We start from the raw sequence: 20,063 nt of genomic DNA, 5'->3' as shown, positions 1-20,063 counted from the left end.
AAATACTTATGTCATGCAATAAAAGGCAAATTAATTACTTACAAATCATACAATGTGATTCTGGATTTTTTTTTTGATTCCATCACTCACAGTTGAAGAGTACCTATGATAAAAATTACAGACTTCTACATGCTTTTCAAGTGGGAAAACCTGCAAAATCGGCAGTGTATCAAATACTTGTTCTCCCCACTGTACCTGTCACATTGGTACTGCCACCTACTGGCCGGTCTGTGTCAAACTGAGCTATTACGGCATGTTAGAAGTTGCCAGGTGTACCTGCCTCATCGGTGCTGCAACCAGGGACCTTTAGATCTTCAGTCTAACGCTCTCCCAACTGAACTATTTCGGCGTGTTACAAATTGCCATGTATACCTGTGACATTGCTGCTATCACCCACTGGTTGGTCTGTGTTAAAAATTGTTGACAATATTCATATTTTGAATCAATGGTTTCTGTAAAACTTTTAAAACCTTTCAATTGTTATCAGGCAGGGACCTTTAGCTCTTCAGCCTAAAGTTGTCCCTAACTGAGCTATTACGGCATGTTAGAAGTTGCCAGGTACACCTGCCTCATCGGTGCTGCAACCTGTTTGTCGGTCTCTGTCAAAAAGCTTTCAGTTCTTCAGCCTCATGCTCTCTTTAAAACTTCAGATACTTTCAAATTCAAATGGCTGCCGAAACCCGGGATCGGACCAGGGACCTTTAGATCTTCAGTCTAACGCTCTCCCAACTGAGCTATTTCGGCGTGTCACAAGTTGCCATGTATAACTCTGACATTGCTGCTATCACCCACTGGTTGGTCTGTGTTAAAAATTGTTGACAATATTCATATTTTGAATCAATGGTCTCTGTAAAACCTTTCAATTGTTATCAGGCAGGGACCTTTAGCTCTTCAGCCTAACGTTGTCCCTAACTGAGCTATTACGGCACGTTAGAAGTTGCCAGGTATACCTGCCTCATCGGTGCTGAAGCCTGTTTGTCGGTCTCTGTCAAAAGGCTTTCAGTTCTTCAGTCTCATGCTATCTTTAAAACTTCAGATACTTTTAAATTCAAACGGCTGCAGAAACCCGGGATCGGACCAGGGACCTTCAGATCTTCAGTCTAACACTCTCCCAACTGAGCTATTTCGGCGTGTTTTAAGTTGCCATGTATACCTGTGACATTGCTGCTATCACCCAATGGTTGGTCTGTGTTAAAAATTGTTGAAAATATTCATATTTTGAATCAATGGTCTCTGTAAAACATTTCAATTGTAGTCAGGGAGGGACATTTAGCTCTTCAGCCTAACCTTGTCCATAACTGAGCTATTACAGCATGTTAGAAGTTGCCAGGTATACCTGTCTCATCGGTGCTGAAGCCTGTTTGTCGGTCTCTGTCAAAAGGCTTTCAGTTCTTCAGCCTCATGCACTCTTTAAAACTTCAGATACCTTGAAATTCAAACGGTTGCCGAAACCCGGGATCGGACCAGGGACCTTTAGATCTTCAGTCTAACGCTCTCCCAACTGAGCTATTTCGGCGTGTTACAAGTTGCCATGTATACCTGTGACATTGCTCCTATCACCCACTGGTTGGTCTGTGTTAAAATTGTTGACAATATTCATATTTTGAATCAATGGTGTCTGTAAAACATTTCAATTGTAGTCAGGGAGGGACATTTAGCTCTTCAGCCTAACCTTGTCCGTAACTGAGCTATTACAGCATGTTAGAAGTTGCCAGGTATACCTGTGTCATCGGTGCTGAAGCCTGTTTGTCGGTCTCTGTCAAAAGGCTTTCAGTTCTACAGCCTCATGCTCTCTTTAAAACTTCAGATACTTTCAAATTCAAACGGCTGCCGAAACCCGGGATCGGACCAGGGACCTTTAGATCTTCAGTCTAACGCTCTCCCAACTGAGCTATTTCGGCATGTTACCATTTGCCATGTATACCTGTGACATTGCTGCTATCACCCACTGGTTGGTCTGTGTTAAAAATTGTTGACAATATTCATATTTTGAATCAATGGTCTCTGTAAAACCTTTCAAATGTTATCAGGCAGGGACTTTTAGCTCTTCAGCCTAAAGTTGTCCGTAACTGAGCTATTACGGCATGTTAGAAGTTGCCAGGTATACCTGTCTCATCGGTGCTGAAGCCTGTTTGTCGGTCTCTGTCAAAAGCCTTTCAGTTCTTCAGCCTCATGCTCTCTTTAAAACTTCAGATACTTTCAAATTCAAACTGCTGCCGAAACCCGGGATCGGACCAGGGACCTTTAGATCTTCAGTCTAACGCTCTCCCAACTGAGCTATTTCGGCGTGTTACAAGTTGCCATGTATACCTGTGACATTGCTGCTATCACCCACTGGTTGGTCTGTGTTAAAAATTGTTGACAATATTCATATTTTGAATCAATGGTCTCTGTAAAACCTTTCAATTGTTATCAGGCAGGGACCTTTAGCTCTTCAGCCTAACGTTGTCCCTAACTGAGCTATTACGGCATGTTAGAATTGCCAGGTATACCTGCCTCATCGGTGCTGAAGCCTGTTTGTCGGTCTCTGTCAAAAGCCTTTCAGTTCTTCAGCCTCATGCTCTCTTTAAAACTTCAGATACTTTCAAATTCAAACGGCTGCCGAAACCCGGGATCGGACCAGGGACCTTTAGATCTTCAGTCTAACGCTCTCCCAACTGAGCTATTTCGGCATGTTACCATTTGCCATGTATACCTGTGACATTGCTGCTATCACCCACTGGTTGGTCTGTGTTAAAAATTGTTGACCATATTCATATTTTGAATCAATGGTCTCTGTAAAACATTTCAATTGTTATCAGGCCGGGACCTTTAGCTCTTCAGCCTAACCTTGTCCGTAACTGAGCTATTACAGCATGTTAGAAGTTGCCAGGTATACCGGTCTCATCGGTGCTGAAGCCTGTTTGTCGGTCTCTGTCAAAAGGCTTTCAGTTCTTCAGCCTCATGCACTCTTTAAAACTTCAGATATCTTGAAATTCAAATGGTTGCCGAAACCCGGGATCGGACCAGGGACCTTTAGATCTTCAGTCTAACGCTCTCCCAACTGAGCTATTTCGGCGTGTTACAAGTTGCCATGTATACCTGTGACATTGCTCCTATCACCCACTGGTTGGTCTGTGATAAAAATTGTTGACAATATTCATATTTTGAATCAATGGTGTCTGTAAAACATTTCAATTGTAGTCAGGGAGGGACATTTAGCTCTTCAGCCTAACCTTGTCCGTAACTGAGCTATTACAGCATGTTAGAAGTTGCCAGGTATACCTGTGTCATCGGTGCTGAAGCCTGTTTGTCGGTCTCTGTCAAAAGGCTTTCAGTTCTACAGCCTCATGCTCTCTTTAAAACTTCAGATACTTTCAAATTCAAACGGCTGCCGAAACCCGGGATCGGACCAAGGACCTTTAGATCTTCAGTCTAACGCTCTCCCAACTGAGCTATTTCGGCATGTTACCATTTGCCATGTATACCTGTGACATTGCTGCTATCGCCCACTGGTTGGTCTGTGTTAAAAATTGTTGACAATATTCATATTTAGAATCAATGGTCTCTGTAAAACCTTTCAAATGTTATCAGGCAGGGACTTTTAGCTCTTCAGCCTAACGTTGTCCGTAACTGAGCTATTACGGCATGTTAGAAGTTGCCAGGTATACCTGTCTCATCGGTGCTGAAGCCTGTTTGTCGGTCTCTGTCAAAAGGCTTTCAGTTCTTCAGCCTCATGCTCTCTTTAAAACTTCAGATACTTTCAAATTCAAACGGCTGCCGAAACCCGGGATCGGACCAGGGACCTTTAGATCTTCAGTCTAACGCTCTCCCAACTGAGCTATTTCGGCGTGTTACAAGTTGCCATGTATACCTGTGACATTGCTGCTATCACCCACTGGTTGGTCTGTGTTAAAAATTGTTGACAATATTCATATTTTGAATCAATGGTCTCTGTAAATCCTTTCAATTGTTATCAGGCAGGGACCTTTAGCTCTTCAGCCTAACGTTGTCCCTAACTGAGCTATTACGGCATGTTAGAATTGCCAGGTATACCTGTCTCATCAGTGCGGAAGCCTGTTTGTCGGTCTCTGTCAAAACGCTTTCAGTTCATCAGCCTCATGCACTCTTTAAAACTTTAGATACATTCAAATTCAATCGGTTGCCGAAACCCGGGATCGGACCAGGGACCTTTAGATCTTCAGTCTAACGCTCTCCCAACTGAGCTATTTCGGCGTGTTACAAGTTGCCATGTATAACTCTGACATTGCTGCTATCACCCACTGGTTGGTCTGTGTTAAAAATTGTTGACAATATTCATATTTTGAATCAATGGTCTCTGTAAAACATTTCAATTGTAGTCAGGGAGGGAGATTTAGCTCTTCAGCCTAACCTTGTCCGCAACTGAGCTATTACAGCATGTTAGAAGTTGCCAGGTATACCGGTCTCATCGGTGCTGAAGCCTGTTTGTCGGTCTCTGTCAAAAGGCTTTCAGTTCTTCAGCCTCATGCACTCTTTAAAACTTCAGATACCTTGAAATTCAAACGGTTGCCGAAACCCGGGATCGGACCAAGGACCTTTAGATCTTCAGTCTAACGCTCTCCCAACTGAGCTATTTCGGCGTGTTACAAGTTGCCATGTATACCTGTGACATTGCTCCTATCACCCACTGGTTGGTCTGTGTTAAAAATTGTTGACAATATTCATATTTTGAATCAATGGTGTCTGTAAAACATTTCAATTGTAGTCAGGGAGGGACATTTAGCTCTTCAGCCTAACCTTGTCCGTAACTGAGCTATTACAGCATGTTAGAAGTTGCCAGGTATACCTGTGTCATCGGTGTTGAAGCCTGTTTGTCGGTCTCTGTCAAAAGGCTTTCAGTTCTACAGCCTCATGCTCTCTTTAAAACTTCAGATACTTTCAAATTCAAACGGCTGCCGAAACCCGGGATCGGACCAGGGACCTTTAGATCTTCAGTCTAACGCTCTCCCAACTGAGCTATTTCGGCGTGTTACAAGTTGCCATGTATACCTGTGACATTGCTCCTATCACCCACTGGTTGGTCTGTGATAAAAATTGTTGACAATATTCATATTTTGAATCAATGGTGTCTGTAAAACCTTTCAATTGTTTTCAGGCAGGGACCTTTAGCTCTTCAGCCTAACGTTGTCCCTAACTGAGCTATTACGGCATGTTAGAATTGCCAGGTATACCTGCCTCATCGGTGCTGAAGCCTATTTGTCGGTCTCTGTCAAAAGCCTCTCAGTTCTTCAGCCTCATGCTCTCTTTAAAACTTCAGATACTTTCAAATTCAAACGGCTGCCGAAACCCGGGATCGGACCAGGGACCTTTAGATCTTCAGTCTAACGCTCTCCCAACTGAGCTATTTCGGCATGTTACCATTTGCCATGTATACCTGTGACATTGCTGCTATCACCCACTGGTTGGTCTGTGTTAAAAATTGTTGACAATATTCATATTTTGAATCAATGGTCTCTGTAAAACCTTTCAAATGTTATCAGGCAGGGACTTTTAGCTCTTCAGCCTAACGTTGTCCGTAACTGAGCTATTACGGCATGTTAGAAGTTGCCAGGTATACCTGTCTCATCGGTGCTGAAGCCTGTTTGTCGGTCTCTGTCAAAAGGCTTTCAGTTCTTCAGCCTCATGCTCTCTTTAAAACTTCAGATACTTTCAAATTCAAACGGCTGCCGAAACCCGGGATCGGACCAGGGACCTTTAGATCTTCAGTCTAACGCTCTCCCAACTGAGCTATTTCGGCGTGTTACAAGTTGCCATGTATACCTGTGACATTGCTGCTATCACCCACTGGTTGGTCTGTGTTAAAAATTGTTGACAATATTCATATTTTGAATCAATGGTCTCTGTAAATCCTTTCAATTGTTATCAGGCAGGGACCTTTAGCTCTTCAGCCTAACGTTGTCCCTAACTGAGCTATTACGGCATGTTAGAATTGCCAGGTATACCTGTCTCATCAGTGCGGAAGCCTGTTTGTCGGTCTCTGTCAAAACGCTTTCAGTTCATCAGCCTCATGCACTCTTTAAAACTTTAGATACATTCAAATTCAATCGGTTGCCGAAACCCGGGATCGGACCAGGGACCTTTAGATCTTCAGTCTAACGCTCTCCCAACTGAGCTATTTCGGCGTGTTACAAGTTGCCATGTATAACTCTGACATTGCTGCTATCACCCACTGGTTGGTCTGTGTTAAAAATTGTTGACAATATTCATATTTTGAATCAATGGTCTCTGTAAAACATTTCAATTGTAGTCAGGGAGGGAGATTTAGCTCTTCAGCCTAACCTTGTCCGCAACTGAGCTATTACAGCATGTTAGAAGTTGCCAGGTATACCGGTCTCATCGGTGCTGAAGCCTGTTTGTCGGTCTCTGTCAAAAGGCTTTCAGTTCTTCAGCCTCATGCACTCTTTAAAACTTCAGATACCTTGAAATTCAAACGGTTGCCGAAACCCGGGATCGGACCAAGGACCTTTAGATCTTCAGTCTAACGCTCTCCCAACTGAGCTATTTCGGCGTGTTACAAGTTGCCATGTATACCTGTGACATTGCTCCTATCACCCACTGGTTGGTCTGTGTTAAAAATTGTTGACAATATTCATATTTTGAATCAATGGTGTCTGTAAAACATTTCAATTGTAGTCAGGGAGGGACATTTAGCTCTTCAGCCTAACCTTGTCCGTAACTGAGCTATTACAGCATGTTAGAAGTTGCCAGGTATACCTGTGTCATCGGTGTTGAAGCCTGTTTGTCGGTCTCTGTCAAAAGGCTTTCAGTTCTACAGCCTCATGCTCTCTTTAAAACTTCAGATACTTTCAAATTCAAACGGCTGCCGAAACCCGGGATCGGACCAGGGACCTTTAGATCTTCAGTCTAACGCTCTCCCAACTGAGCTATTTCGGCGTGTTACAAGTTGCCATGTATACCTGTGACATTGCTCCTATCACCCACTGGTTGGTCTGTGATAAAAATTGTTGACAATATTCATATTTTGAATCAATGGTGTCTGTAAAACCTTTCAATTGTTTTCAGGCAGGGACCTTTAGCTCTTCAGCCTAACGTTGTCCCTAACTGAGCTATTACGGCATGTTAGAATTGCCAGGTATACCTGCCTCATCGGTGCTGAAGCCTATTTGTCGGTCTCTGTCAAAAGCCTCTCAGTTCTTCAGCCTCATGCTCTCTTTAAAACTTCAGATACTTTCAAATTCAAACGGCTGCCGAAACCCGGGATCGGACCAGGGACCTTTAGATCTTCAGTCTAACGCTCTCCCAACTGAGCTATTTCGGCATGTTACCATTTGCCATGTATACCTGTGACATTGCTGCTATCACCCACTGGTTGGTCTGTGTTAAAAATTGTTGACAATATTCATATTTTGAATCAATGGTCTCTGTAAAACCTTTCAAATGTTATCAGGCAGGGACTTTTAGCTCTTCAGCCTAACGTTGTCCGTAAGTGAGCTATTACGACATGTTAGAAGTTGCCAGGTATACCTGTCTCATAAGTGCTGAAGCCTGTTTGTCGGTCTCTGTCAAAACGCTTTCAGTTCTTCAGCCTCATGCACTCTTTAAAACTTTAGATACCTTGAAATTCAAACGGTTGCCGAAACCCGGGATCGGACCAGGGACCTTTAGATCTTCAGTCTAACGCTCTCCCAACTGAGCTATTTCGGCGTGTTACAAGTTGCCATGTATACCTGTGACATTGCTCCTATCACCCACTGGTTGGTCTGTGTTAAAAATTGTTGACAATATTCATATTTTGAATCAATGGTGTCTGTAAAACATTTCAATTGTAGACAGGGAGGGACATTTAGCTCTTCAGCCTAACCTTGTCCGTAACTGAGCTATTACAGCATGTTAGAAGTTGCCAGGTATACCTGTGTCATCGGTGCTGAAGCCTGTTTGTCGGTCTCTGTCAAAAGGCTTTCAGTTCTACAGCCTCATGCTCTCTTTAAAACTTCAGATACTTTCAAATTCAAACGGCTGCCGAAACCCGGGATCGGACCAGGGACCTTTAGATCTTCAGTCTAACGCTCTCCCAACTGAGCTATTTCGGCATGTTACCATTTGCCATGTATACCTGTGACATTGCTGCTATCGTCCACTGGTTGGTCTGTGTTAAAAATTGTTGACAATATTCATATTTTGAATCAATGGTCTCTGTAAAACATTTCAATTGTAGTCAGGGAGGGACATTTAGCTCTTCAGCCTAACCTTGTCCGTAACTGAGCTATTACAGCATGTTAGAAGTTGCCAGGTATACCTGTCTCATCGGTGCTGAAGCCTGTTTGTCGGTCTCTGTCAAAAGCCTTTCAGTTCTTCAGCCTCATGCACTCTTTAAAACTTCAGATACCTTCAAATTCAAACGGCTGCCGAAACCCGGGATCGGACCAGGGACCTTTAGATCTTCAGTCTAACGCTCTCCCAACTGAGCTATTTCGGCGTGTTACAAGTTGCCATGTATACCTGTGACATTGCTCCTATCACCCACTGGTTGGTCTGTGATAAAAATTGTTGACAATATTCATATTTTGAATCAATGGTCTCTGTAAAACATTTCAATTGTAGTCAGGGAGGGAGATTTAGCTCTTCAGCCTAACCTTGTCCGCAACTGAGCTATTACAGCATGTTAGAAGTTGCCAGGTATACCGGTCTCATCGGTGCTGAAGCCTGTTTGTCGGTCTCTGTCAAAAGGCTTTCAGTTCTTCAGCCTCATGCACTCTTTAAAACTTCAGATACCTTGAAATTCAAACGGTTGCCGAAACCCGGGATCGGACCAAGGACCTTTAGATCTTCAGTCTAACGCTCTCCCAACTGAGCTATTTCGGCGTGTTACAAGTTGCCATGTATACCTGTGACATTGCTCCTATCACCCACTGGTTGGTCTGTGTTAAAAATTGTTGACAATATTCATATTTTGAATCAATGGTGTCTGTAAAACATTTCAATTGTAGTCAGGGAGGGACATTTAGCTCTTCAGCCTAACCTTGTCCGTAACTGAGCTATTACAGCATGTTAGAAGTTGCCAGGTATACCTGTGTCATCGGTGTTGAAGCCTGTTTGTCGGTCTCTGTCAAAAGGCTTTCAGTTCTACAGCCTCATGCTCTCTTTAAAACTTCAGATACTTTCAAATTCAAACGGCTGCCGAAACCCGGGATCGGACCAGGGACCTTTAGATCTTCAGTCTAACGCTCTCCCAACTGAGCTATTTCGGCATGTTACCATTTGCCATGTATACCTGTGACATTGCTGCTATCACCCACTGGTTGGTCTGTGTTAAAAATTGTTGACAATATTCATATTTTGAATCAATGGTGTCTGTAAAACCTTTCAATTGTTTTCAGGCAGGGACTTTTAGCTCTTCAGCCTAACGTTGTCCCTAACTGAGCTATTACGGCATGTTAGAATTGCCAGGTATACCTGCCTCATCGGTGCTGAAGCCTATTTGTCGGTCTCTGTCAAAACGCTTTCAGTTCTTCAGCCTCATGCACTCTTTAAAACTTTAGATACCTTGAAATTCAAACGGTTGCCGAAACCCGGGATCGGACCAGGGACCTTTAGATCTTCAGTCTAACGCTCTCCCAACTGAGCTATTTCGGCGTGTTACAAGTTGCCATGTATACCTGTGACATTGCTCCTATCACCCACTGGTTGGTCTGTGTTAAAAATTGTTGACAATATTCATATTTTGAATCAATGGTGTCTGTAAAACATTTCAATTGTAGTAAGGGAGGGACATTTAGCTCTTCAGCCTAACCTTGTCCGTAACTGAGCTATTACAGCATGTTAGAAGTTGCCAGGTATACCTGTGTCATCGGTGTTGAAGCCTGTTTGTCGGTCTCTGTCAAAAGGCTTTCAGTTCTACAGCCTCATGCTCTCTTTAAAACTTCAGATACTTTCAAATTCAAACGGCTGCCGAAACCCGGGATTGGACCAGGGACCTTTAGATCTTCAGTCTAACGCTCTCCCAACTGAGCTATTTCGGCATGTTACCATTTGCCTTGTATACCTGTGACATTGCTGCTATCGCCCACTGGTTGGTCTGTGTTAAAAATTGTTGACAATATTCATATTTTGAATCAATGGTCTCTGTAAAACATTTCAATTGTAGTCATGGAGGGACATTTAGCTCTTCAGCCTAACCTTGTCCGTAACTGAGCTATTACAGCATGTTAGAAGTTGCCAGGTATACCTGTCTCATCGGTGCTGAAGCCTGTTTGTCGGTCTCTTTCAAAAGCCTTTCAGTTCTTCAGCCTCATGCACTCTTTAAAACTTCAGATACCTTCAAATTCAAACGGCTGCCGAAACCCGGGATCGGACCAGGGACCTTTAGATCTTCAGTCTAACGCTCTCCCAACTGAGCTATTTTGGCATGTTACCATTTGGCATGTGACATTGCTGCTATCACCCACTGGTTGGTCTGTGTTAAAAATTGTTGACAATATTCATATTTTGAATCAATGGTCTCTGTAAATCCTTTCAATTGGTATCAGGCAGGGACCTTTAGCTCTTCAGCGTAACCTTGTCCCTAACTGAGCTATTACGGCATGTTAGAATTGCCAGGTATACCTGTCTCATCAGTGCTGAAGCCTGTTTGTCGGTCTCTGTCAAAACGCTTTCAGTTCTTCAGCCTCATGCACTCTTTAAAACTTTAGATACCTTCAAATTCAAACGGTTGCCGAAACCCGGGATCGGACCAGGGACCTTTAGATCTTCAGTCTAACGCTCTCCCAACTGAGCTATTTCGGCGTGTTACAAGTTGCCATGTATAACTCTGACATTGCTGCTATCACCCACTGGTTGGTCTGTGTTAAAAATTGTTGACAATATTCATATTTTGAATCAATGGTCTCTGTAAATCCTTTCAATTGGTATCAGGCAGGGACCTTTAGCTCTTCAGCGTAACCTTGTCCCTAACTGAGCTATTACGGCATGTTAGAATTGCCAGGTATACCTGTCTCATCGGTGCTGAAGCCTGTTTGTCGGTCTCTGTCAAAAAGCTTTCAGTTCTTCAGCCTCATGCTTTCTTTAAAACTTCAGATACTTTCAAATTCAAATGGCTGCCGAAACCCGGGATCGGACCAGGGACCTTTAGATCTTCAGTCTAACGCTCTCCCAACTGAGCTATTTCGGTGTGTTACAAGTTGCCATGTATACCTGTGACATTGCTGCTATCACCCACTGGTTGGTCTGTGTTAAAAATTGTTGACAATATTCATATTTTGAATCAATGGGGTCTGTAAATCCTTTCAATTGTTATCAGGCAGGGACCTTTAGCTCTTCAGCCTAACGTTGTCCCTAACTGAGCTATTACGGCATCTTAGAATTGCCAGATATACCTGTCTCATCAGTGCTGAAGCCTGTTTGTCGGTCTCTGTCAAAAAGCTTTCAGTTCTTCAGCCTCATGCACTCTTTAAGACTTTAGATACCTTCAAATTCAAACGGTTGCCGAAACCCGGGATCGGACCAGGGACCTTTAGATCTTCAGTCTAACGCTCTCCCAACTGAGCTATTTCGGCGTGTTACAATTTGCCATGTATAACTCTGACATTGCTGCTATCACCCACTGGTTGGTCTGTGTTAAAAATTGTTGACAATATTCATATTTTGAATCAATGGTCTCTGTAAAACATTTCAATTGTAGTCAGGGAGGGACATTTAGCTCTTCAGCCTAACCTCGTCCGTAACTGAGCTATTACAGCATGTTAGAAGTTGCCAGGTATACCGGTCTCATCGGTGCTGAAGCCTGTTTGTCGGTCTCTGTCAAAAGGCTTTCAGTTCTTCAGCCTCATGCACTCTTTAAAACTTCAAATACCTTGAAATTCAAACGGTTGCCGAAACCCGGGATCGGACTTTTAGATCTTCAGTCTAACGCTCTCCCAACTGAGCTATTTCGGCGTGTTACAAGTTGCCATGTATACCTGTGACATTGCTCCTATCACCCACTGGTTGGTCTGTGTTAAAAATTGTTGACAATATTCATATTTTGAATCAATGGTGTCTGTAAAACATTTCAATTGTAGTCAGGGAGGGACATTTAGCTCTTCAGCCTAACCTTGTCCGTAACTGAGCTATTACAGCATGTTAGAAGTTGCCAGGTATACCTGTGTCATCGGTGCTGAAGCCTGTTTGTCGGTCTCTGTCAAAAGGCTTTCAGTTCTACAGCCTCATGCTCTCTTTAATACTTCAGATACTTTCAAATTCAAACGGCTGCCGAAACCCGGGATCGGACCAGGGACCTTTAGATCTTCAGTCTAACGCTCTCCCAACTGAGCTATTTCGGCATGTTACCATTTGCCATGTATACCTGTGACATTGCTGCTATCGCCCACTGGTTGGTCTGTGTTAAAAATTGTTGACAATATTCATATTTTGAATCAATGGTCTCTGTAAAACATTTCAATTGTAGTCAGGGAGGGACATTTAGCTCTTCAGCCTAACCTTGTCCGTAACTGAGCTATTACAGCATGTTAGAAGTTGCCAGGTATACCTGTCTCATCGGTGCTGAAGCCTGTTTGTCGGTCTCTGTCAAAAGCCTTTCTGTTCTTCAGCCTCATGCACTCTTTAAAACTTCAGATACCTTGAAATTCAAACCGCTGCCGAAACCCGGGATCAAACCAGGGACCTTTAGATCTTCAGTCTAACGCTCTCCCAACTGAGCTATTTCGGCGTGTTACAAGTTGCCATGTATACCTGTGACATTGCTGCTATCACCCACTGGTTGGTCTGTGTTAAAAATTGTTGACAATATTCATATTTTGAATCAATGGTCTCTGTAAAACCTTTCAATTGTTATCAGGCAGGGACTTTTAGCTCTTCAGCCTAACGTTGTCCGTAACTGAGCTATTACGGCATGTTAGAAGTTGCCAGGTATACCTGTCTCATCGGTGCTGAAGCCTGTTTGTCGGTCTCTGTCAAAAGGCTTTCAGTTCTTCAGCCTCATGCTCTCTTTAAAACTTCAGATACTTTCAAATTCAAACTGCTGCCGAAACCCGGGATCGGACCAGGGACCTTTAGATCTTCAGTCTAACGCTCTCCCAACTGAGCTATTTCGGCGTGTTACAAGTTGCCATGTATACCTGTGACATTGCTGCTATCACCCACTGGTTGGTCTGTGTTAAAAATTGTTGACAATATTCATATTTTGAATCAATGGTCTCTGTAAAACCTTTCAATTGTTATCAGGCAGGGACTTTTAGCTCTTCAGCCTAACGTTGTCCGTAACTGAGCTATTACGGCATGTTAGAAGTTGCCAGGTATACCGGTCTCATCGGTGCTGAAGCCTGTTTGTCGGTCTCTGTCAAAAGGCTTTCAGTTCTTCAGCCTCATGCTCTCTTTAAAACTTCAGATACTTTCAAATTCAAACGGTTGCCGAAACCCGGGATCGGACCAGGGACCTTTAGATCTTCAGTCTAACGGTCTCCCAACTGAGATATTTCGGCGTGTTACAAGTTGCCATGTATACCTGTGACATTGCTCCTATCACCCACTGGTTGGTCTGTGTTAAAAATTGTTGACAATATTCATATTTTGAATCAATGGTGTCTGTAAAACATTTCAATTGTAGTCAGGGAGGGGCATTTAGCTCTTCAGCCTAACCTTGTCCGTAACTGAGCTATTACAGCATGTTAGAAGTTGCCAGGTATACCTGTGTCATCGGTGCTGAAGCCTGTTTGTCGGTCTCTGTCAAAAGGCTTTCAGTTCTACAGCCTCATGCTCTTTTTAAAACTTCAGATACTTTCAAATTCAAATGGCTGCCAAAACCCGGGATCGGACCAGGGACCTTTAGATCTTCAGTCTAACGCTCTCCCAACTGAGCTATTTCGGCATGTTACCATTTGCCATGTATAACTGTGACATTGCTGCTATCGCCCACTGGTTGGTCTGTGTTAAAAATTGTTGACAATATTCATATTTTGAATCAATGGTCTCTGTAAAACGTTTCAATTGTAGTCAGGGAGGGACATTTAGCTCTTCAGCCTAACCTTGTCCGTAACTGAGCTATTACGGCACATTAGAAGTTGCCAGGTATACCTGTCTCATCTGTGCTGAAGCCTGTTTGTCGGTCTCTGTCAAAAGGCTTTCTGTTCTTCAGCCTCATGCACTCTTTAAAACTTCAGATACCTTCAAATTCAAACGGCTGCCGAAACCCGGGATCGGACCAGGGACCTTTAGATCTTCAGTCTAACGCTCTCCCAACTGAGCTATTTCGGCGTGTTACAAGTTGCCATGTATACCTGTGACATTGCTGCTATCGCCCACTGGTTGGTCTGTGTTAAAAATTGTTGACAATATTCATATTTTGAATCAATGGTCTCTGTAAAACCTTTCAATTGTTATCAGGCAGGGACTTTTAGCTCTTCAGCCTAACGTCCGTAACTGAGCTATTACGGCATGTTAGAAGTTGCCAGGTATACCTGTCTCATCGGTGCTGAAGCCTGTTTGTCGGTCTCTGTCAAAAGGCTTTCAGTTCTTCAGCCTCATGCTCTCTTTAAAACTTCAGATACTTTCAAATTCAAACTGCTGCCGAAACCCGGGATCGGACCAGGGACCTTTAGATCTTCAGTCTAACGCTCTCCCAACTGAGCTATTTCGGCGTGTTACAAGTTGCCATGTATACCTGTGACATTGCTGCTATCACCCACTGGTTGGTCTGTGTTAAAAATTGTTGACAATATTCATATTTTGAATCAATGGTCTCTGTAAAACCTTTCAAATGTTATCAGGCAGGGACTTTTAGTTCATCAGCCTAACGTTGTCCGTAACTGAGCTATTACGACATGTTAGAAGTTGCCAGGTATACCTGTCTCATCGGTGCTGAAGCCTGTTTGTCGGTCTCTGTCAAAAAGCTTTCAGTTCTTCAGCCTCATGCTCTCTTTAAAACTTCAGATACTTTCAAATTCAAACGGCTGCCGAAACCCGGGATCGGACCAGGGACCTTTAGATCTTCAGTCTAACGCTCTCCCAACTGAGCTATTTCGGCGTGTTACAAGTTGCCATGTATACCTGTGACATTGCTGCTATCACCCACTGGTTGGTCTGTGTTAAAAATTGTTGACAATATTCATATTTTGAATCAATGGTCTCTGTAAAACCTTTCAATTGTTATCAGGCAGGGACCTTTAGCTCTTCAGCCTAACGTTGTCCGTAACTGAGCTATTACGGCATGTTAGAATTGCCAGGTATACCTGTCTCATCGGTGCTGAAGCCTGTTTGTCGGTCTCTGTCAAAAGCCTTTCAGTTCTTCAGCCTCATGCTCTCTTTAAAACTTCAGATACTTTCAAATTCAAACGGCTGCCGAAACCCGGGATCGGACCAGGGACCTTTAGATCTTCAGTCTAACGCTCTCCCAACTGAGCTATTTCGGCATGTTACCATTTGCCATTTATACCTGTGACATTGCTGCTATCACCCACTGGTTGGTCTGTGTTAAAAATTGTTGACAATATTCATATTTTGAATCAATGGTCTCTGTAAAACCTTTCAAATGTTATCAGGCAGGGACTTTTAGCTCTTCAGCCTAACGTTGTCCGTAACTGAGCTATTAAGGCATGTTAGAAGTTGCCAGGTATACCTGTCTCATCGGTGCTGAAGCCTGTTTGTCGGTCTCTGTCAAAAGGCTTTCAGTTCTTCAGCCTCATGCTCTCTTTAAAAGTTCAGATACCTTGAAATTCAAACGGTTGCCGAAACCCGGGATCGGACCAGGGACCTTTAGATCTTCAGTCTAACGCTCTCCCAACTGAGCTATTTCGGCGTGTTACAAGTTGCCATGTATACCTGTGACATTGCTCCTATCACCCACTGGTTGGTCTGTGTTAAAAATTGTTGACAATATTCATATTTTGAATCAATGGTGTCTGTAAAACATTTCAATTGTAGTCAGGGAGGGACATTTAGCTCTTCAGCCTAACCTTGTCCGTAACTGAGCTATTACAGCATGTTAGAAGTTGCCAGGTATACCTGTGTCATCGGTGCTGAAGCCTGTTTGTCGGTCTCTGTCAAAAGGCTTTCAGTTCTTCAGCCTCATGCTCTCTTTAAAACTTCAGATACTTTCAAATTCAAACTGCTGCCGAAACCCGGGATCTGACCAGGGACCTTTAGATCTTCAGTCTAACGCTCTCCCAACTGAGCTATTTCGGCGTGTTACAAGTTGCCATGTATACCTGTGACATTGCTGCTATCACCCACTGGTTGGTCTGTGTTAAAAATTGTTGACAATATTCATATTTTGAATCAATGGTCTCTGTAAAACCTTTCAAATGTTATCAGGCAGGGACTTTTAGCTCTTCAGCCTAACGTTGTCCGTAACTGAGCTATTACGACATGTTAGAAGTTGCCAGGTATACCTGTCTCATCGGTGCTGAAGCCTGTTTGTCGGTCTCTGTCAAAAAGCTTTCAGTTCTTCAGCCTCATGCTCTCTTTAAAACTTCAGATACTTTCAAATTCAAACGGCTGCCGAAACCCTGGATCGGACCAGGGACCTTTAGATCTTCAGTCTAACGCTCTCCCAACTGAGCTATTGCGGCGTGTTACAAGTTGCCATGTATACCTGTGACATTGCTGCTATCACCCACTGGTTGGTCTGTGTTAAAAATTGTTGACAATATTCATATTTTGAATCAATGGTCTCTGTAAAACCTTTCAATTGTTATCAGGCAGGGACCTTTAGCTCTTCAGCCTAACGTTGTCCGTAACTGAGCTATTACGGCATGTTAGAATTGCCAGGTATACCTGCCTCATCGGTGCTGAAGCCTGTTTGTCGGTCTCTGTCAAAAGCCTTTCAGTTCTTCAGCCTCATGCTCTCTTTAAAACTTCAGGTACTTTCAAATTCAAACGGCTGCCGAAACCCGGGATCGGACCAGGGACCTTTAGATCTTCAGTCTAACGCTCTCCCAACTGAGCTATTTCGGCATGATACCATTTGCCATGTATACCTGTGACATTGCTGCTATCACCCACTGGTTGGTCTGTGTTAAAAATTGTTGACATCATTCATATTTTGAATAAATGGTCTCTGTAAAACCTTTCAAATGTTATCAGGCAGGGACTTTTAGCTCTTCAGCCTAACGTTGTCCGTAACTGAGCTATTACGGCATGTTAGAAGTTGCCAGGTATACCTGTCTCATCGGTGCTGAAGCCTGTTTGTCGGTCTCTGTCAAAAGGCTTTCAGTTCTTCAGCCTCATGCTCTCTTTAAAACTTCAGATACCTTGAAATTCAAACGGTTGCCGAAACCCGGGATCGGACCAGGGACCTTTAGATCTTCAGTCTAACGCTCTCCCAACTGAGCTATTTCGGCGTGTTACAAGTTGCCATGTATACCTGTGACATTGCTCCTATCACCCACTGGTTGGTCTGTGTTAAAAATTGTTGACAATATTCATATTTTGAATCAATGGTGTCTGTAAAACATTTCAATTGTAGTCAGGGAGGGACATTTAGCTCTTCAGCCTAACCTTGTCCGTAACTGAGCTATTACGGCATGTTAGAAGTTGCCAGGTATACCTGTCTCATCGGTGCTGAAGCCTGTTTGTCGGTCTCTGTCAAAAGGCTTTCAGTTCTTCAGCCTCATGCTCTCTTTAAAACTTCAGATACTTTCAAATTCAAACTGCTGCCGAAACCCGGGATCGGACCAGGGACCTTTAGATCTTCAGTCTAACGCTCTCCCAACTGAGCTATTTCGGCGTGTTACAAGTTGCCATGTATACCTGTGACATTGCTGCTATCATCCACTGGTTGGTCTGTGTTAAAAATTGTTGACAATATTCATATTTTGAATCAATGGTCTCTGTAAAACCTTTCAATTGTTATCAGGCAGGGACCTTTAGCTCTTCAGCCTAACGTTGTCCGTAACTGAGCTATTACGGCATGTTAGAATTGCCAGGTATACCTGCCTCATCGGTGCTGAAGCCTGTTTGTCGGTCTCTGTCAAAAGCCTTTCAGTTCTTCAGCCTCATGCTCTCTTTAAAACTTCAGATACTTTCAAATTCAAACGGCTGCCGAAACCCGGGATCGGACCAGGGACCTTTAGATCTTCAGTCTAACGCTCTCCCAACTGAGATATTTTGGCATGTTACCATTTGCCATGTATACCTGTGACATTGCTGCTATCACCCACTGGTTGGTCTGTGTTAAAAATTGTTGACAATATTCATATTTTGAATCAATGGTCTCTGTAAAACCTTTCAAATGTTATCAGGCAGGGACTTTTAGCTCTTCAGCCTAACGTTGTCCGTAACTGAGCTATTACGGCATGTTAGAAGTTGCCAGGTATACCTGTCTCATCGGTGCTGAAGCCTGTTTGTCGGTCTCTGTCAAAAGGCTTTCAGTTCTTCAGCCTCATGCTCTCTTTAAAAGTTCAGATACCTTGAAATTCAAACGGTTGCCGAAACCCGGGATCGGACCAGGGACCTTTAGATCTTCAGTCTAACGCTCTCCCAACTGAGCTATTTCGGCGTGTTACAAGTTGCCATGTATACCTGTGACATTGCTCCTATCACCCACTGGTTGGTCTGTGTTAAAAATTGTTGACAATATTCATATTTTGAATCAATGGTGTCTGTAAAACATTTCAATTGTAGTCAGGGAGGGACATTTAGCTCTTCAGCCTAACCTTGTCCGTAACTGAGCTATTACAGCATGTTAGAAGTTGCCAGGTATACCTGTGTCATCGGTGCTGAAGCCTGTTTGTCGGTCTCTGTCAAAAGGCTTTCAGTTCTACAGCCTCATGCTCTCTTTAAAACTTCAGATACTTTCAAATTCAAACGGCTGCCGAAACCCGGGATCGGACCAGGGACCTTTAGATCTTCAGTCTAACGCTCTCCCAACTGAGCTATTTCGGCATGTTACCATTTGCCATGTATACCTGTGACATTGCTGCTATCGCCCACTGGTTGGTCTGTGTTAAAAATTGTTGACAATATTCATATTTTGAATCAATGGTCTCTGTAAAACCTTTCAATTGTAGTCAGGGAGGGACATTTAGCTCTTCAGCCTAACCTTGTCCGTAACTGAGCTATTACAGCATGTTAGAAGTTGCCAGGTATACCTGTGTCATCGGTGCTGAAGCCTGTTTGTCGGTCTCTGTCAAAAGGCTTTCAGTTCTTCAGCCTCATGCACTCTTTAAAACTTCAGATACCTTGAAATTCAAACCGCTGCCGAAACCCGGGATCGAACCAGGGACCTTTAGATCTTCAGTCTAACGCTCTCCCAACTGAGCTATTTCGGCGTGTTACAAGTTGCCATGTATACCTGTGACATTGCTGCTATGACCCACTGGTTGGTCTGTGTTAAAAATTGTTGACAATATTCATATTTCGAATCAATGGTCTCTGTAAAACCTTTCAATTGTTATCAGGCAGGGACCTTTAGCTCTTCAGCCTAACGTTGTCCGTAACTGAGCTATTACGGCACATTAGAAGTTGCCAGGTATACCTGTCTCATCTGTGCTGAAGCCTGTTTGTCGGTCTCTGTCAAAAGGCTTTCTGTTCTTCAGCCTCATGCACTCTTTAAAACTTCAGATACCTTCAAATTCAAACGGCTGCCGAAACCCGGGATCGGACCAGGGACCTTTAGATCTTCAGTCTAACGCTCTCCCAACTGAGCTATTTCGGCGTGTTACAAGTTGCCATGTATACCTGTGACATTGCTGCTATCACCCACTGGTTGGTCTGTGTTAAAAATTGTTGACAATATTCATATTTTGAATCAATGGTCTCTGTAAAACCTTTCAATTGTTATCAGGCAGGGACTTTTAGCTCTTCAGCCTAACGTTGTCCGTAACTGAGCTATTACGGCATGTTAGAAGTTGCCAGGTATACCTGTCTCATCGGTGCTGAAGCCTGTTTGTCGGTCTCTGTCAAAAGGCTTTCAGTTCTTCAGCCTCATGCTCTCTTTAAAACTTCAGATACTTTCAAATTCAAACTGCTGCCGAAACCCGGGATCGGACCAGGGACCTTTAGATCTTCAGTCTAACGCTCTCCCAACTGAGCTATTTCGGCGTGTTACAAGTTGCCATGTATACCTGTGACATTGCTGCTATCACCCACTG

The 20,063-nt window shown here is 43.4% G+C and overlaps 50 non-coding genes across 50 annotated transcripts; all 50 read right to left on the bottom strand.

The window, feature by feature from the left end:
- Positions 1-671: 671 nt before the first annotated feature.
- On the bottom strand, positions 672-744 carry trnaf-gaa (transfer RNA phenylalanine (anticodon GAA)). The gene has a single exon. It is a non-coding gene; the product is annotated as a tRNA-Phe (tRNA).
- A 313-nt stretch (positions 745-1,057) lies between these two features.
- trnaf-gaa (transfer RNA phenylalanine (anticodon GAA)) lies at positions 1,058-1,130 on the bottom strand. The gene has a single exon. It is a non-coding gene; the product is annotated as a tRNA-Phe (tRNA).
- A 313-nt stretch (positions 1,131-1,443) lies between these two features.
- On the bottom strand, positions 1,444-1,516 carry trnaf-gaa (transfer RNA phenylalanine (anticodon GAA)). Its single transcript has one exon. It is a non-coding gene; the product is annotated as a tRNA-Phe (tRNA).
- Positions 1,517-1,828: 312 nt separating this feature from the next.
- trnaf-gaa (transfer RNA phenylalanine (anticodon GAA)) lies at positions 1,829-1,901 on the bottom strand. Its single transcript has one exon. It is a non-coding gene; the product is annotated as a tRNA-Phe (tRNA).
- Positions 1,902-2,214: 313 nt separating this feature from the next.
- Positions 2,215-2,287, bottom strand: trnaf-gaa (transfer RNA phenylalanine (anticodon GAA)). The gene has a single exon. It is a non-coding gene; the product is annotated as a tRNA-Phe (tRNA).
- A 312-nt stretch (positions 2,288-2,599) lies between these two features.
- On the bottom strand, positions 2,600-2,672 carry trnaf-gaa (transfer RNA phenylalanine (anticodon GAA)). Its single transcript has one exon. It is a non-coding gene; the product is annotated as a tRNA-Phe (tRNA).
- Positions 2,673-2,985: 313 nt separating this feature from the next.
- trnaf-gaa (transfer RNA phenylalanine (anticodon GAA)) lies at positions 2,986-3,058 on the bottom strand. Its single transcript has one exon. It is a non-coding gene; the product is annotated as a tRNA-Phe (tRNA).
- Positions 3,059-3,371: 313 nt separating this feature from the next.
- On the bottom strand, positions 3,372-3,444 carry trnaf-gaa (transfer RNA phenylalanine (anticodon GAA)). Its single transcript has one exon. It is a non-coding gene; the product is annotated as a tRNA-Phe (tRNA).
- A 313-nt stretch (positions 3,445-3,757) lies between these two features.
- Positions 3,758-3,830, bottom strand: trnaf-gaa (transfer RNA phenylalanine (anticodon GAA)). Its single transcript has one exon. It is a non-coding gene; the product is annotated as a tRNA-Phe (tRNA).
- Positions 3,831-4,142: 312 nt separating this feature from the next.
- On the bottom strand, positions 4,143-4,215 carry trnaf-gaa (transfer RNA phenylalanine (anticodon GAA)). Its single transcript has one exon. It is a non-coding gene; the product is annotated as a tRNA-Phe (tRNA).
- Positions 4,216-4,528: 313 nt separating this feature from the next.
- Positions 4,529-4,601, bottom strand: trnaf-gaa (transfer RNA phenylalanine (anticodon GAA)). Its single transcript has one exon. It is a non-coding gene; the product is annotated as a tRNA-Phe (tRNA).
- A 313-nt stretch (positions 4,602-4,914) lies between these two features.
- Positions 4,915-4,987, bottom strand: trnaf-gaa (transfer RNA phenylalanine (anticodon GAA)). The gene has a single exon. It is a non-coding gene; the product is annotated as a tRNA-Phe (tRNA).
- A 312-nt stretch (positions 4,988-5,299) lies between these two features.
- Positions 5,300-5,372, bottom strand: trnaf-gaa (transfer RNA phenylalanine (anticodon GAA)). Its single transcript has one exon. It is a non-coding gene; the product is annotated as a tRNA-Phe (tRNA).
- Positions 5,373-5,685: 313 nt separating this feature from the next.
- Positions 5,686-5,758, bottom strand: trnaf-gaa (transfer RNA phenylalanine (anticodon GAA)). The gene has a single exon. It is a non-coding gene; the product is annotated as a tRNA-Phe (tRNA).
- A 312-nt stretch (positions 5,759-6,070) lies between these two features.
- trnaf-gaa (transfer RNA phenylalanine (anticodon GAA)) lies at positions 6,071-6,143 on the bottom strand. Its single transcript has one exon. It is a non-coding gene; the product is annotated as a tRNA-Phe (tRNA).
- Positions 6,144-6,456: 313 nt separating this feature from the next.
- On the bottom strand, positions 6,457-6,529 carry trnaf-gaa (transfer RNA phenylalanine (anticodon GAA)). Its single transcript has one exon. It is a non-coding gene; the product is annotated as a tRNA-Phe (tRNA).
- Positions 6,530-6,842: 313 nt separating this feature from the next.
- On the bottom strand, positions 6,843-6,915 carry trnaf-gaa (transfer RNA phenylalanine (anticodon GAA)). The gene has a single exon. It is a non-coding gene; the product is annotated as a tRNA-Phe (tRNA).
- Positions 6,916-7,227: 312 nt separating this feature from the next.
- trnaf-gaa (transfer RNA phenylalanine (anticodon GAA)) lies at positions 7,228-7,300 on the bottom strand. Its single transcript has one exon. It is a non-coding gene; the product is annotated as a tRNA-Phe (tRNA).
- Positions 7,301-7,613: 313 nt separating this feature from the next.
- On the bottom strand, positions 7,614-7,686 carry trnaf-gaa (transfer RNA phenylalanine (anticodon GAA)). The gene has a single exon. It is a non-coding gene; the product is annotated as a tRNA-Phe (tRNA).
- Positions 7,687-7,999: 313 nt separating this feature from the next.
- Positions 8,000-8,072, bottom strand: trnaf-gaa (transfer RNA phenylalanine (anticodon GAA)). The gene has a single exon. It is a non-coding gene; the product is annotated as a tRNA-Phe (tRNA).
- A 313-nt stretch (positions 8,073-8,385) lies between these two features.
- On the bottom strand, positions 8,386-8,458 carry trnaf-gaa (transfer RNA phenylalanine (anticodon GAA)). Its single transcript has one exon. It is a non-coding gene; the product is annotated as a tRNA-Phe (tRNA).
- A 313-nt stretch (positions 8,459-8,771) lies between these two features.
- trnaf-gaa (transfer RNA phenylalanine (anticodon GAA)) lies at positions 8,772-8,844 on the bottom strand. The gene has a single exon. It is a non-coding gene; the product is annotated as a tRNA-Phe (tRNA).
- A 313-nt stretch (positions 8,845-9,157) lies between these two features.
- trnaf-gaa (transfer RNA phenylalanine (anticodon GAA)) lies at positions 9,158-9,230 on the bottom strand. The gene has a single exon. It is a non-coding gene; the product is annotated as a tRNA-Phe (tRNA).
- Positions 9,231-9,542: 312 nt separating this feature from the next.
- trnaf-gaa (transfer RNA phenylalanine (anticodon GAA)) lies at positions 9,543-9,615 on the bottom strand. Its single transcript has one exon. It is a non-coding gene; the product is annotated as a tRNA-Phe (tRNA).
- A 313-nt stretch (positions 9,616-9,928) lies between these two features.
- trnaf-gaa (transfer RNA phenylalanine (anticodon GAA)) lies at positions 9,929-10,001 on the bottom strand. The gene has a single exon. It is a non-coding gene; the product is annotated as a tRNA-Phe (tRNA).
- Positions 10,002-10,314: 313 nt separating this feature from the next.
- Positions 10,315-10,387, bottom strand: trnaf-gaa (transfer RNA phenylalanine (anticodon GAA)). The gene has a single exon. It is a non-coding gene; the product is annotated as a tRNA-Phe (tRNA).
- Positions 10,388-10,691: 304 nt separating this feature from the next.
- trnaf-gaa (transfer RNA phenylalanine (anticodon GAA)) lies at positions 10,692-10,764 on the bottom strand. Its single transcript has one exon. It is a non-coding gene; the product is annotated as a tRNA-Phe (tRNA).
- Positions 10,765-11,076: 312 nt separating this feature from the next.
- trnaf-gaa (transfer RNA phenylalanine (anticodon GAA)) lies at positions 11,077-11,149 on the bottom strand. The gene has a single exon. It is a non-coding gene; the product is annotated as a tRNA-Phe (tRNA).
- Positions 11,150-11,461: 312 nt separating this feature from the next.
- trnaf-gaa (transfer RNA phenylalanine (anticodon GAA)) lies at positions 11,462-11,534 on the bottom strand. Its single transcript has one exon. It is a non-coding gene; the product is annotated as a tRNA-Phe (tRNA).
- Positions 11,535-12,226: 692 nt separating this feature from the next.
- On the bottom strand, positions 12,227-12,299 carry trnaf-gaa (transfer RNA phenylalanine (anticodon GAA)). Its single transcript has one exon. It is a non-coding gene; the product is annotated as a tRNA-Phe (tRNA).
- Positions 12,300-12,612: 313 nt separating this feature from the next.
- trnaf-gaa (transfer RNA phenylalanine (anticodon GAA)) lies at positions 12,613-12,685 on the bottom strand. The gene has a single exon. It is a non-coding gene; the product is annotated as a tRNA-Phe (tRNA).
- A 313-nt stretch (positions 12,686-12,998) lies between these two features.
- On the bottom strand, positions 12,999-13,071 carry trnaf-gaa (transfer RNA phenylalanine (anticodon GAA)). Its single transcript has one exon. It is a non-coding gene; the product is annotated as a tRNA-Phe (tRNA).
- A 313-nt stretch (positions 13,072-13,384) lies between these two features.
- On the bottom strand, positions 13,385-13,457 carry trnaf-gaa (transfer RNA phenylalanine (anticodon GAA)). The gene has a single exon. It is a non-coding gene; the product is annotated as a tRNA-Phe (tRNA).
- Positions 13,458-13,770: 313 nt separating this feature from the next.
- trnaf-gaa (transfer RNA phenylalanine (anticodon GAA)) lies at positions 13,771-13,843 on the bottom strand. The gene has a single exon. It is a non-coding gene; the product is annotated as a tRNA-Phe (tRNA).
- A 313-nt stretch (positions 13,844-14,156) lies between these two features.
- Positions 14,157-14,229, bottom strand: trnaf-gaa (transfer RNA phenylalanine (anticodon GAA)). The gene has a single exon. It is a non-coding gene; the product is annotated as a tRNA-Phe (tRNA).
- Positions 14,230-14,539: 310 nt separating this feature from the next.
- trnaf-gaa (transfer RNA phenylalanine (anticodon GAA)) lies at positions 14,540-14,612 on the bottom strand. Its single transcript has one exon. It is a non-coding gene; the product is annotated as a tRNA-Phe (tRNA).
- Positions 14,613-14,925: 313 nt separating this feature from the next.
- trnaf-gaa (transfer RNA phenylalanine (anticodon GAA)) lies at positions 14,926-14,998 on the bottom strand. Its single transcript has one exon. It is a non-coding gene; the product is annotated as a tRNA-Phe (tRNA).
- Positions 14,999-15,310: 312 nt separating this feature from the next.
- Positions 15,311-15,383, bottom strand: trnaf-gaa (transfer RNA phenylalanine (anticodon GAA)). The gene has a single exon. It is a non-coding gene; the product is annotated as a tRNA-Phe (tRNA).
- A 313-nt stretch (positions 15,384-15,696) lies between these two features.
- On the bottom strand, positions 15,697-15,769 carry trnaf-gaa (transfer RNA phenylalanine (anticodon GAA)). The gene has a single exon. It is a non-coding gene; the product is annotated as a tRNA-Phe (tRNA).
- Positions 15,770-16,082: 313 nt separating this feature from the next.
- On the bottom strand, positions 16,083-16,155 carry trnaf-gaa (transfer RNA phenylalanine (anticodon GAA)). Its single transcript has one exon. It is a non-coding gene; the product is annotated as a tRNA-Phe (tRNA).
- Positions 16,156-16,468: 313 nt separating this feature from the next.
- On the bottom strand, positions 16,469-16,541 carry trnaf-gaa (transfer RNA phenylalanine (anticodon GAA)). The gene has a single exon. It is a non-coding gene; the product is annotated as a tRNA-Phe (tRNA).
- A 312-nt stretch (positions 16,542-16,853) lies between these two features.
- Positions 16,854-16,926, bottom strand: trnaf-gaa (transfer RNA phenylalanine (anticodon GAA)). The gene has a single exon. It is a non-coding gene; the product is annotated as a tRNA-Phe (tRNA).
- A 313-nt stretch (positions 16,927-17,239) lies between these two features.
- trnaf-gaa (transfer RNA phenylalanine (anticodon GAA)) lies at positions 17,240-17,312 on the bottom strand. The gene has a single exon. It is a non-coding gene; the product is annotated as a tRNA-Phe (tRNA).
- Positions 17,313-17,625: 313 nt separating this feature from the next.
- On the bottom strand, positions 17,626-17,698 carry trnaf-gaa (transfer RNA phenylalanine (anticodon GAA)). The gene has a single exon. It is a non-coding gene; the product is annotated as a tRNA-Phe (tRNA).
- Positions 17,699-18,010: 312 nt separating this feature from the next.
- On the bottom strand, positions 18,011-18,083 carry trnaf-gaa (transfer RNA phenylalanine (anticodon GAA)). The gene has a single exon. It is a non-coding gene; the product is annotated as a tRNA-Phe (tRNA).
- A 313-nt stretch (positions 18,084-18,396) lies between these two features.
- trnaf-gaa (transfer RNA phenylalanine (anticodon GAA)) lies at positions 18,397-18,469 on the bottom strand. Its single transcript has one exon. It is a non-coding gene; the product is annotated as a tRNA-Phe (tRNA).
- A 313-nt stretch (positions 18,470-18,782) lies between these two features.
- On the bottom strand, positions 18,783-18,855 carry trnaf-gaa (transfer RNA phenylalanine (anticodon GAA)). The gene has a single exon. It is a non-coding gene; the product is annotated as a tRNA-Phe (tRNA).
- Positions 18,856-19,168: 313 nt separating this feature from the next.
- Positions 19,169-19,241, bottom strand: trnaf-gaa (transfer RNA phenylalanine (anticodon GAA)). Its single transcript has one exon. It is a non-coding gene; the product is annotated as a tRNA-Phe (tRNA).
- Positions 19,242-19,554: 313 nt separating this feature from the next.
- On the bottom strand, positions 19,555-19,627 carry trnaf-gaa (transfer RNA phenylalanine (anticodon GAA)). Its single transcript has one exon. It is a non-coding gene; the product is annotated as a tRNA-Phe (tRNA).
- Positions 19,628-19,940: 313 nt separating this feature from the next.
- trnaf-gaa (transfer RNA phenylalanine (anticodon GAA)) lies at positions 19,941-20,013 on the bottom strand. Its single transcript has one exon. It is a non-coding gene; the product is annotated as a tRNA-Phe (tRNA).
- Positions 20,014-20,063: the final 50 nt, after the last annotated feature.

This window comes from Cololabis saira, chromosome 8, assembly GCF_033807715.1.
Source record: "Cololabis saira isolate AMF1-May2022 chromosome 8, fColSai1.1, whole genome shotgun sequence".
Classification (NCBI taxonomy): domain Eukaryota; kingdom Metazoa; phylum Chordata; class Actinopteri; order Beloniformes; family Belonidae; genus Cololabis; species Cololabis saira.
Note: the sequence above shows the minus strand (reverse complement) of the source record. Positions and strands in the feature narration are given on the sequence as shown.